Here is a 13,053-nt window from a genome sequence, read left to right on the forward strand (position 1 = left end):
ATTCTGAAATTAATTTTTACAGTATTATATTTAAATCTTAAATTATCATTCTATTTCAAATATTTTATATAATTATTATATTATTTGTATATATTTTACCTTAACTCTAGAATTACCAAATAAAATCTTAATTTTACTAAATTCCTAAATCTATTACCCTAAATCCCTAAACTTATATTCAGATAGGGGAAAGAAAGAAAACGGGAAACAGGGAGAAGACAGAAGGGGAAAGGGGGAAATCAGAGAAGAAGAGGAAAGAAGAGGGAAGGGATGGCGCCGGGAAGGGTGCCACTGTCGCCGCCGCTGCCGTCATATGGGTGAGAGGGAGAGCTCGCGAACGGGTTGCTGCCCAAAGCTGTTGTCACCATTGGAGCTGCACGAAGCCATCTCCATCGTCGTCGTCGTTGTGCTTCATCGCTGCCGTCGCTCGCTAGGACTCGTCGCCATCGTTGTAGCCATCGCCGTCGCACACAGAGGGAGAGAGAAGGGAAGATCCACGATTGGCCAAGAGAGAGGGGGGAGTCGAAGGACGCGTTGGTGGGTGTTCTCTTCATCGCCGCCGTGGGAGCTCGCCACCACTGTGAAGATGAACCGAGGCAAGAATTCTTACTCTTGATTTTTGTTCTGTTTTGCTTTTGGTTTATGACCTGTTCTTGCTTCTAGTTTTCGTTCTGATTATTAGGGTTTGCGATTCCATCCCCTTTGAAGAAATGTGAAATGTGAAATGTGATTAGGGTTTGCATCACCAACTGTGTTATTTTTTCTTGTTCTTTTTACATGCTTTTGATTGCTTGCTGGTGTTGGTGTTGTAGTGGCAAACATATTATTCCTTGATTCTCCTGCTGGTGTCGGGTTTTCGTACTCGAATAAGATGACAGATCTGTACACATTTGGTGACCAGAGAACAGCTAATGAAGTTGTCACATCTGTTTATCATGTCGATTTTGCTTTGTTCATTATGATCTTGAGTTGGTTGTGTGCTTGTATTTGGGATCTTGGGGTCTCTGAATTTGCAGCTGAAGATGCATATACATTCTTGTTAAGTGGTCTGAAAGATTTCTTAGTATAAGCATAGAGAGTTCTACATTGCTGGAGAAAGCTATACAGGTAATTGATTGATATACTAGTTTTTTCTTAAATGTTTTAGAATACTAATTTTTAAAAATTTATTGCAATTGCTGGAGAAAGCTTTTGTTTTAGAAAATTTGTTGATTCAGTTACGATAGATAGATGAGATTCTTTACTAGAGTCGATATATGAATTCATCAATGTTTGTTTTTAGTACATTTTAGTACAACTGATTCTTGCCAAGTTTGGGTGATCAATTTTGTTGTTGTGGCAGATACATTATCAAACCACTGGCCCAGAGATATGGAAAGGTTCGGAAGGAAAAGTTGACATGCTTGTATGTGGGATAGGTAGTGGTGGTACCATCACTGGTGCAGGGAAATATCTGAAAGAGTAGAATTCTAACTTAAAAGTTAGCTGTTCTTTAGATACATTTGCAGAAGATAATTTCTGCTATAATCATAGTGTTATTTTCTTATGTTATCATTTTTCTTTTGACTTTTGTAGTTGATTGGTGTGGAACCAGCTGAAAGTTCAGTGCTCTTAGGAGGAAAACCTGGTGAGTTACATCCTCTTCTGTGTGACAATGACTTTCTTGTATTTTTTTTAAAAGAAGGTTATTTATTTATCTGATGTCCTCAAGGTTAAGGCCCACAACTTCATTTGTAGTACCCAGTGATTTGCAATTTGTCATTATTAATGTGTAGGTCCATACAAGATTCAGGGGATTGATGCAGGCTTTGTCCCCGGTGTATTAGAAGTCAATCTTCTCGATGAAATCATTCAAGTAAGCTTTATTTAAGAGTTGATAAAATGTTGTGATTCATGAAGTCAAACTAATTTTATGTTTTGTAACTCTTGAGATATGTTTAAATTGGTAGATATTAAGTGAAGAAGCTATAGAAACTGCAAAGCAACTTATGCTTAAAGAAGGCCTGTTTATAAGTTCTCCAATGTATGTGTATTAGTATTCTGGTGTGACACTTGTAATTTCTGGTAACATATTCAGTTAGTGATCAAAGAATATTTGATATTGTTAATAACCTTTTGTTTTGTTTTTTGTTTTTCTTTGTTTGGTAATCAATCTTATTTCAGGTTTATTCTCATCAGTAACTTATTTTTTCTCAAGAAACAAATCTCACATGTTGGATTATTAGCTTGCTCTGCAGCGATGTGTTAGAAAAGATGCTTGTAAGTAGTTGCACTCCAAGCAATCAATAATAAGTTGAACTCCAAATCACAATGCTTTTATCTTCATATAACTTAATTTTTACTCGGATGAAGATAGTACTATGTGTTATTTTTTAATTTTGGTTTTCATTGTTTATATTTGCAGGTGTACAAAATTGATGCCAACATGCTAGACTTTATATTGACTGAAATATGTTAGAAGAGTCAATAATTATAAATTCGATATGATACAATTTTATGTCAGGAAAAAATTGTGTTTACTTAAATTTGTAGAATTTATTTTATTGTAAAGAATCTTAATGACATGTAAGATGTTTTAATTATCTATATGATTATATTATATAAATGTTGAGTTAGTAGAATTAGCAAATTAATTGATATATCAATTATTTAATTAAATATTTTAATATGAATTTTCTATTTTGTAACTAAAAGAATAAAAAATGTTACAAAAGCAAGTAGTATTTTGTAACAAAATATTATGACACAAAAATCTAAATTGTTACGAAAAGTATTTTAAAAGTAAAAAAGTGTTACCATTTTTGTAACAAATTTCGTTTTTTTGTATCAAAAAAATTTGTTACAAAACATTACTTTGAATTGTAACAGTTCCATTTTTTGTTACAAAAACTTTTTGTAACGGGACTTACTGCAATGGACCCTTTTTTTGTTACAAAAAATTTTTGTTTCAAAATTTCGACGTTTTGTAACAATATTTTTTGTTACAAATGCGCCTTTTTCTTGTAGTGTTACTTGAAATACATTGTCATTACCCCATTTAGATCCTCGTACAAGACAATTGGACTAGAAGTACAAAAGCTAATTCATATGCAAAATATTACGAATCAATTGCCAGACGCATTTATTGACTTAAGGAGAGTAACCAAATCTCACATTCCAACTGCAAATGTACCAATAAGAACAAGTGTCTCAGAAGGACAAGTTGTTAGTGCAAATGAAAACAATCCATGCCATAAGCGTAGAAGACCAGTCAGTTCTAAGGATAAAAATCTCCGAAAAAAGAAAGAGATAATTAATCATGATGGTTGATGAATCCATATTTGACGATATATTTTGGTTGTAATTGGATGGATTTCATCACATAAACCCATATTTATTCACCAAAATAGCATACTTTTGTGTTTGATCCCTAAATTGAACATAAATGTGAAAATATGCATTTTTGTGCTTAAATTGAGCAATTTAATTCCACTTTTATTCTATTTGATGTCATGACATGTTTGTTGAGTGATTTCAGATCAAAGAGGCAAGAATGGATATGCAAAAGTGGAAGAAAGCATGTGCAAAGGGAGAAAACATGAAGAAAATAAAGGAGAAGCACACAGCCATATGTGCGTGCGCACAACCCTACATGCGTACGCACAAGAAGGAAATCAGCATGCGTGCGTGCGCACAACCCTCTGTGCGTATGCACAAGTGAAAATTCAGCAAAGTGTATGTGCACAGGTACCAGCGTGTGCCTCCATTAAAAAGTTACGTGGACTCGCGTTTTGGGGCTTTTTTGGCACATTTTTTGAAGGTTTGGATGCTGAAATCAAAGGCTATATGAAGGGAGCAACATCTCATATGAAAAAGGAGGTTTTCATTAGGTTTTTAGTATGTAGATTAGATAGAAAACACATAGTAGGAGTAGGAGTAGTGTAGCATACAAAGCCTGCTTAGGATTAATTAGGGTTTGTAGCATTTTATACTTCAAGTTTGATTTTGGATTCTAGCAATTTCATTGCAAGTATTTCTTTAATTTCTCTTTTAATTACTACACTTATTCTACACTTTCTCATATTTTCATTTCTCTTGCCAATTTATATAGTTTTGTAATTTAGATTTCTAGTTGTTGAATTTGATGTTTGATGCTTATTTTATGTTTGTTTGAATTGCCTTTATTGATTTCGATCATTTATGGTTCATAGCTTTTATCATTTTCTCAATTTTGTCATGTTTTATGATTATGCCCTCTATGTGTTTGATGAAATGCCAATTTCGATTATGGGGTAATTTCCACCCCTTGACTTGGGGCAAATGAGTTTATGGATTACTAGAACCATAATGTCCAATATTTAGTGATATTTTTTGGATTGTTAGTTGTTATTGTTTCCACTAACGCTAGATTTTTACCAATTAGTTTGGTAAGTTAACTAGGATTTGTGGATTAATAACAATTATGCTCACTTGACTTATCCTTCAATGTTAAGGGTTGACTTAGTAAGATTAATCCATCACAATTATCATAGTTGTGGTTATGGCAAGGAAGGGATTCCATGACTCATCCCAAGTCAAGGTTTTATTTATGTTTTGAACCACTTTTCCATCACTTTATAGCATTATTTGTCCATATTACATACATAGTTCTTTTATTCCTCATTAGTTTATTAATTGCAATTTTGATCGTTCTTTCATCTCTTTATTTGTTTGCTTCCTTATCATTGAAACTCCTTGCTTTCCACAAGCAAAATTGTGTGCACTTGTTGGCATTAGTTCCAAGGGAGAATGACTCGGGAGTCAAAATACTCTCGATTTATATTTTCTTTGATTTGTGACATCTTTAGGGTTATAATTTGATTGATGATCAATGGTTGCATTTGGACTATACTTGCAATGTCAATCGTATTTTTAGTGTAAAAATCCAAACCTATGCCTTTGGCCATTGTCGAAATTTTGGCGCCGTTGCTGGGGAGCTAGCGCCATGAGTGATATATTTTGGTTGTTGTAAATATGTTCATAGTGTGAATAGATACTTTCTGGGTTGTTTGCTTGTTTTTGCTATTAATTGGGATTTTTGTTTCTTTTGTAATTTATGTCTTTAGTTTTTATTTTCTATTTTCTCTATGAGTTATCACCCTCTTGGTTTGGAGTTTGGTTGTGATTGGTGCACGAAATTGTGATCATCAACAATGGCGCCAATAGACTTGGAGCTCTCAAACTTGAATCACACTTTGTCACAACTTCGCACAACTAACCAGCAAGTGCACTGGATCGTCTAAGTAATACCTTACGTGAGTAAGGGTCGATCCCACGGATATTATTGGTATGAAGCAAGCTATGGTCATCTTGTAAATCTTAGTTAGGCGGATTCAAATGGTTATAAAGGTTTTCGAATATAAAGATAAATAAAGCATAAAATAGAGATAGAGATACTTATGTAAATCATTGGTGGGAATTTCAGATAAGTGTATGGAGATACTTTGTTCCTGTTGAATTTCTACTTTCCTACTGCCTTCATCCAATCCTTCATACTCCTTTCCATGGCAAGCTGTATGTTGGGTTTCACTGTTGTCAATGGCTACCTCCCGTCCTCTCAGTGAAAATGGTCCAAATGCTCTATCACAGTACGGCTAATCATCTGTCGGTTCTCGATCATGTCGGAATAGAATCCAGTGATTCTTTTGCATCTGTCACTATGCCCAACACTCGCGAGTTTGAAGCTCGTCACAGTCATTCAATCCTTGAATCCTACTCGGAATATCACAGACAAGGTTTAGACTTTCCGAATTCTCAAGAATGCTGCCAATGGATTCTAGCTTATACCACGAAGATTCTGATTAAGGAATCCAAGAGATATGCGCTCGATCTAAGGTAGAACGGGAGTGGTTGTCAGGCACGCGTTCATAGGTGAGAATGATGATGAGTGTCATAGATCATCACATTCATCATGTTGAAGTGCAACGAATATCTTAGAATAAGAATAAGCTAAATTGAATAGAAGAATAATAGTGATTGCATTAATACTCGAGGAACAGCAGAGCTCCACACCTTAATCTATGGTGTGTAGAAACACCACCGTTGAAAATACATAAGTGATCAAGGTCCAGGCATGGCTGAACGGCCAACCTCCCCAAATAGCATGTGAATTTGAAAATAGGGAAAAAGATAAGACGCTAGTACAATAGTAAAAATTTCTATTTATACTAAACTAGCTACTAGGGTTTACAGAAATAAGTCTAAGTGCAGAAATCCACTTCCGGGGCCCACTTTGGTGTGTGCTTGGGCTGAGATTGAGCTTTACACGTGCAGAGGCTTCTCTTGGGGTTAAACACCAACTTGTAACGTGTTTTTGGCGTTTAACTCTGGTTTGTGATGTATTTCTGGCGTTTTACTCCAAAATCCAGCATGGAACTGGCGTTGAACGCCAGTTTGCGTCATCTAATCTTGAATAAAGTATGAACTATTATATATTGCTGGAAAGCCTGGATGTCTACTTTCCAACGCAATTAAGAGCGTGCCATTTTTAGTTCTTTAGCTCCAGAAAATCCATTTCAAGTGCAGGGAGTTCAGAATCCAACAGCATCAGCAGTCCTTTTTCAGCCTGAATAAGATTTTTTCTCAGATCCCTCAATTTCAGCCAGAAAATACTTGAAATCACAAAAAAACACACAAACTCATAGTAAAGTCCAGCAATGTGAATTTTGCATAAAAACTAATAAAAACATCCCTAAAAGTAGTTAGATCCTACTAAAAACTACCTAAAAACAATGCCAAAAAGCGTATAAATTATCCGCACATCACAACACCAAACTTAAATTGTTGCGTGTACCCAAATAAAAAGAAGAGAATATATGATGAGCGGATATTTTATACGCTTTTTGGGGGTAATTTCATGTAGATTTTAGTATGTTTTAATTAGTTTTTAGTTAAATTTTATTAGTTTTTAGGCAAAAATCATATTTCTTGACTTTACTATGAGTTTGTGTATTTTTCTGTGATTTCAGGTATTTTCTGGCTGAAATTGAGGGAGCTGAGCAAAAATCTGAGTTAGGCTGAAAAAGGACTGCTGATGCTGTTGGATCCTGACCTCCTTGCACTCGAAATGGATTTTCTGGAGCTACAGGAGTCCAATTGGCGCGATCTCAACGGCGTTGGAAAGTAGACATCCAAGGCTTTTCAGCAATATATAATAGTCCATACTTTGCGCGAAGAAAGACGACATAACTTGGCGTTGAACGCCAAGTACATGCTGCTGTCTGGAGTTAAACGCCAGAAACACGTCATGATCTGGAGTTGAACGCCCAAAACACGTTATAATTTGGAGTTCAACTCCAAGAAAAGCCTCAACTCGTGGATAGCTTTAGTCTCAACCCCAGCACACACCAAGTGGGCCCCAGAAGTGGATTTCTGCACCAATTATCTTAGTCTACTCATATTCTGTAAACCTAGGTTACTAGTTTACTATTTAAACAACTTTTAGAGACTTATCTTGTACCTCATGACATTTTAGATCTGAATTACATAACTTTTTGACGGCATGAGTCTCTAAACTCCATTGTTGGGGGTGAGGAGCTCTGCAGCGTCTCGATGAATTAATACAATTACTTTGTTTTCCATTCAAACACGCTTGTTCTTATCTAAGATGTTCATTCGCGCTTAATTATGAAGGTGATGATCCGTGACACTCATCACCTTCCTCAATCCATGAACGTGTGCCTGACAACCACCTCCGTTCTACATCATATTGAATGAGTATCTCTAAGATTCTTTAATTAGAATCTTCGTGTATAAGCCGGATTGATGGCGGCATTCATGAGAATCCGGAAAGTCTAAACCTTCTGTGGTATTCCAAGTAGGATTCTGGGATTGAATGACTGTGACGAGCTTCAAACTCCTGAAGGCTGGGCGTTAGTGACAGACGCAAAAGATCAATGGATTCTATTCCAACCTGATTGAGAGCCGACAGATTAGCCGTGTTGTGACAGAGCATAGGAACGTTTTCACTGAGAGGATGGGAGTAGCCATTGACAACGGTGACACCTACATAGAGCTTGCCATGGAAGGGACCTTGCGTGTGGGAAGAGTACTTCAAGGAAAAGTATAAATTCAAAGGACAAAGCATCTCCAAAACTCCAACATATTTCTCATTACTGCACACCAAGTAACGATTTGATTCTCTTTTATTTTTCTAATAATTCCAAACACTTTTACTTCTTACAATTAAATCCAAATAATCTTATTGGCTTCCTGACTAAGATTAATAAAATAAATATAGCTTACTTCAAACCAATAATCTCCGTGGGATCGACCCTTACTCACGTAAGGTATTACTTGGACGACCCAGTGCACTTGCTGGTTAGTTGTGCGAATTGCCAAAGAGTTAGATTGCATTTCGTACACCAGTATACTATAAATCTCAAAATATCAATGAAGCTTAGTTTTAATTAGATGAGCGGGACTAGTAGCTTTTTGCTTCTGAACAGTTTTGGCATCTCACTTTATCCTTTGAAGTTTCGAATGATTGGCATCTATAGGAACTCAGAGTTCAGATAGTCTTATTAATTCTCCTTGTTAAGTATGTTGATTCTTGAACGCAGCTACTTGTATGATTCTTGAACGCACTTTGTTTTCCAGTATTACCACCAGATACATAAATGCCACAGACACATGACTGGGTGAACCTTTTCAGATTGTGACTCAGCTTTGCTAAAGTCCCTAGTTAGAGGTTGATGAGCGGATAATTTATATGCTTTTTAGCACTGTTTTTAGTATGTTTTTAGTATATTTTAGTTAGTTTTTATTATATTTTTTTAGTTTTTATTTAAAATTCACTTTTCTAGACTTTTCTACGAGTTTGTGTGTTTTTATGTGACTTCAGGTATTTTCTGGCTGAAATTGAGGGACCTGAGCAAAAATCTGATTCAGAGGCTGAAAAAGGACTGCAGATGCTGTTAGATTCTGACCTCCCTGCACTCGAAGTGGGTTTTCTGGAGCTACAGAAGCCCAATTGGCTCGCTTTCAATTGCGTTGAAAAGTAGACATCCTGGGATTTTCAGCAATATATAATAGTCCATACTTTGCCCAAAAATTGATGGCCCAAACTGGCGTTCCAAATCAGCTTCAGAATTCTCGGCGTTTAACGCCGGAACTGGCACAAAAGTTGGAGTTAAACGCCCAAACTGGCACAAAAGCTGGCGTTTAACACCAGAAAAAGCCTCTACACATGAAAGCTTCAATGCTCAGCCCAAGCACACACCAAGTTGACCCCAGAAGTGGATTTTTACGTCATTTACTCATTCTTGTAAACCCTAGGTCACTAGTTCACTATAAATAGGACTTTTTGCTATTGTATCTTCATCTCATGACACCAAACTGGCACAAAAGCTGGCGTTTAACACCAGAAAAGCTCTACACATGAAAGCTTCAATGCTCAGCCCAAGCACACACCAAGTTGACCCCAGAAGTGGATTTTACGTCATTTACTCATTTGTAAACCCTAGGTCACTAGTTCACTATAAATAGGACTTTTTGCTATTGTATCTTCATCTCATGACACATTACACGTTTCATATTGTATCTTCTACGGCATGAGTCTCTAAACCCCATGGTTGGGGGTGAGGAGCTCTGCTGTGTCTTGATGGATTAATGCAATTACTACTGTTTTTCATTCAATCATGCTTGCTTCTATTCTAAGATACCACTTGTTCTTCAACCTGATGAATGTGATGATCCATGACACTCATCACCATTCTCACATATGAACGTATGTCTGACAACCACCTCCATTCTACCTTCGTTTGAGTGTGTATCTCTTGGATTCCTTAAGCAGAATCTTCGTGGTATAAGCTAGAACCCATTGGCGGCCATTCTTGAGAATCCGGAAAGTCTAAACCTTGTCCGTGGTATTCCGAGTAGGATCTGAGGATTGAATGATTGTGACGAGCTTCAAACTCGTGAGTGTTGGGCGTTAGTGACAGACGCAAAAGAATCAATGGATTCTATTCCGACATGATCGAGAACCGACAGATGATTAGCCGTGCGGTGACAGCGTGCGTTGAACATTTTCACTGAGAGGATGGGAGGTAGCCATTGACAATGGTGAAACCCAACATACAGCTTGCCATGGAAGGAGCCTTGTGTGCATGAAGAAGAAAACCGTAGGAAAGTAGAGATTCAAAAGATATAGCATCTCCAAAACCTCAACCTGTTCTCCATTACTGCAAAACAAGTATTTATTTCATGTTCTTTTACTTTTTACAATTAAATCTGAGAATTATTGATATCCTGACTAAGAGTTTCAAGATAACCATAGCTTGGTTCAAGCCGACAATCTCCGTGGGATCAACCCTTACTCACGTAAGGTATTACTTGGACGACCCAGTGCACTTGCTGGTTAGTTGTGCGAAATTGCAAAAGTGTGATTGTGATTTCGTGCACCAAGTTTTTGGCGCCGTTGCCGGGCATTGTTCGAGTTTGGACAACTGATGGTTTATTTTGTTGCTTAGATTAGGAATATTTTATTTTTGTGGTTTAGAGTCTTTATTGAGTTTAGTTTTATATTTTAAGTTTGGTGTCAATGATGCTTTTTTTCTTTAAAATTTCGAAATTGCATGTCCTTATCTTCTTTATTTAAAAAAAATTTAATTAATTAATTAATTTAGTTTTCAATTTGCTTTGATTTTATCTCTTTTGGTTTTCGAATTTTTATTTTATTTTTCATTTATTTTATTTTATTTTCGGTTACTTTTAATTAAAATAAAAAAAATAATAAATAAATAATATCCACATCATCTCCCTTTCTCCATCATGGACCTAAATGGAATTGAGCAGTCCAGGACTCTGGGGTCATACGCTTACCCCATTACAGCTGCATATGGGAGTAGCATCTGTATACCTCCCATTAAAGCAAGCAGCTTTGAGCTAAATCCTCAACTCATTATCATGGTGCAGCAAAATTGCCAGTATTCCGGTCTTCCACAGGAAGAACCTACTGAGTTCTGGCACAGTTCTTACAAATTGCTGACACAGTACGTGATAAGAAGTGGATCGGATGTCTACAGATTGTTACTGTTTTCATTTGCTGTAAAAGATCAAGCTAAGAGGTGGTTGAAACCAACCCACAGCAAGCATAAAAACATGGAGACAGTTATCAGACAAATTCCTGAATCATTTTACCCCAAAAAGGATGACACAGCTAAGGCTGGATATCCAGGCTTTAAACAAGGAATGAATCCCTTTTAATGCCTGGGAGAGGTATAGAGGTATGCTAAGGAAATGCCCCTCTGAAATGTTTTCAGAGTGGGTACAGTTGGACATCTTCTACTATGGGCTTACAGAAAAAGCTCAGATATCTTTAGACCACTCAGCTGGTGGATCTATACACATGAGAAAGACGATTGAAGAGGTTTAAGAGCTCATAGATACGGTTGCTAGAAATCAACATCTATACTCAAGCAGTGAGTCCTCTATAAAAGAAGAAGCTATGGCAGTAACTACTGATCCTAATCCTCAAGAACAGATTGTTGAACTTAATCAACAATTACTTCTGTTGACAAAATAATTAGCAGAGTTTAAAGAGATGCTCCAAGAAACTAAAAATGCTAACCAGAATATGGAAGCACAATTGAATCAGACAAGACAGCAGCTATCTAAACAGATAACAGAAGAATGCCAAGCTATTAAATTAAGGAGTGGGAAGACATTGAATGTATCAACTCAAAGCAGCAGAAAGCCAAGAAAGGAACAACTGACAGAGGATAACCAAACCACTGCCCAAAATCCCTCTGAGGACAGTAAGAGCCCAGAGAGGAATACTTCTGGCGTTCAACGCCAGAAAATGGTGGAAAGCTGGCGTTAAACGCCCATCCTGCACCCAGTCCTGGCGTTCAAATGCCAATGAGGAATCAGACACCTGAGAGTGCTGATAGTAACCCCTCTAAGAAGGCTTCTCCAACCACCTCTGTAGGGAATAAACTGCAGCAACTAAGGTTGAAGATATAAAGCCAAGATGCTTATCCTCAGAAACTCCGCCAAGCGAAACAGGTAAACAATTTGCCCGCTATGCGACTATCTCAGGACTCTTGAAATAAAGATTTGTTTGCAGAGGCACTTGAGCAAATACCCTCTTATGCTAAGTTCATGAAAGAGATCTTAAGTCATAAGAAGGATTAGAGAGAAACTGAAAAGGTATTTCTCACTGAAGAATGCAGTGCAGTCATTCTGAAAAGCTTACCAGAGAAGCTTCAAGATTCATGAAGCTTTATGATACCTTGCACATTAGAAGGTGCTTGTACCAAGACAGCCCTATGTGACCTTGGAGCAAGTATCAACCTGATACCTGCAACCACTATCAGAAAGCTTGGGTTGACTGAAGAAGTCAACCAACCCAGATATGTCTCCAACTTGGTGATGGCTCCATTAATATCCATCAGCATAATTGAAGACATGATTGTCAAGGTTGGGCCGTTTGCCTTTCCCGCTGACTTGTAGTGCTGGAAATGGAGGAGCACAGAGGCAACTCTCATCCTAGGAAGACCTTTCCTAGCAACTGGACGCACTCTATTGATGTACAAAAAGGGGAAGTGACCTTGAGAGTCAATGAGGATGAGTTCAAGTTGAATGCTGTCAAAGCTATGCAGCATCCAGACACAACAAATGACTGCATGAGTGCTGATATTATTGACTCTTTGGTGGAAGAGATCAATATGACTGAGAGTCTTGAATCAGAGCTAGAGGACATCTTTAAAGATGTTCAGCCTGATCAGGAGGAACCAGAGGAAATAAAAGAACCTCTGAAAATTCCTCAGGAAGAGGATAAGCCTCCCAAATCTGAGCTCAAACCACTACCACCATCCCTGAAGTATGCATTTCTGGGAGAAGGTGACACTTTTCCAGTGATCATAAGCTCTGCTTTAAATTCACAGGAAGAGGAAGCACTAATTCAAGTGCTAAGGATACACAAGACAGCTCTTGGATGGTCCATAAGTGATCTTAAGGGCATTAGCCCAGCAAGATGCATGCACAAGATCCTATTGGAAGATAATGCCAAGCCAGTGGTTCAACCACAAAGGT

The 13,053-nt window shown here is 37.3% G+C and overlaps 1 pseudogene; it reads left to right on the plus strand.

Moving 5' to 3' along the window:
- The first annotated feature begins 313 nt into the window (after positions 1-313).
- On the plus strand, positions 314-2,432 carry LOC130957244 (bifunctional L-3-cyanoalanine synthase/cysteine synthase, mitochondrial-like; annotated as a pseudogene).
- The last annotated feature ends 10,621 nt before the right edge of the window (positions 2,433-13,053 follow it).

Source organism: Arachis stenosperma, chromosome 10 (genome assembly GCF_014773155.1).
Source record: "Arachis stenosperma cultivar V10309 chromosome 10, arast.V10309.gnm1.PFL2, whole genome shotgun sequence".
In the NCBI taxonomy this organism is placed as follows: domain Eukaryota; kingdom Viridiplantae; phylum Streptophyta; class Magnoliopsida; order Fabales; family Fabaceae; genus Arachis; species Arachis stenosperma.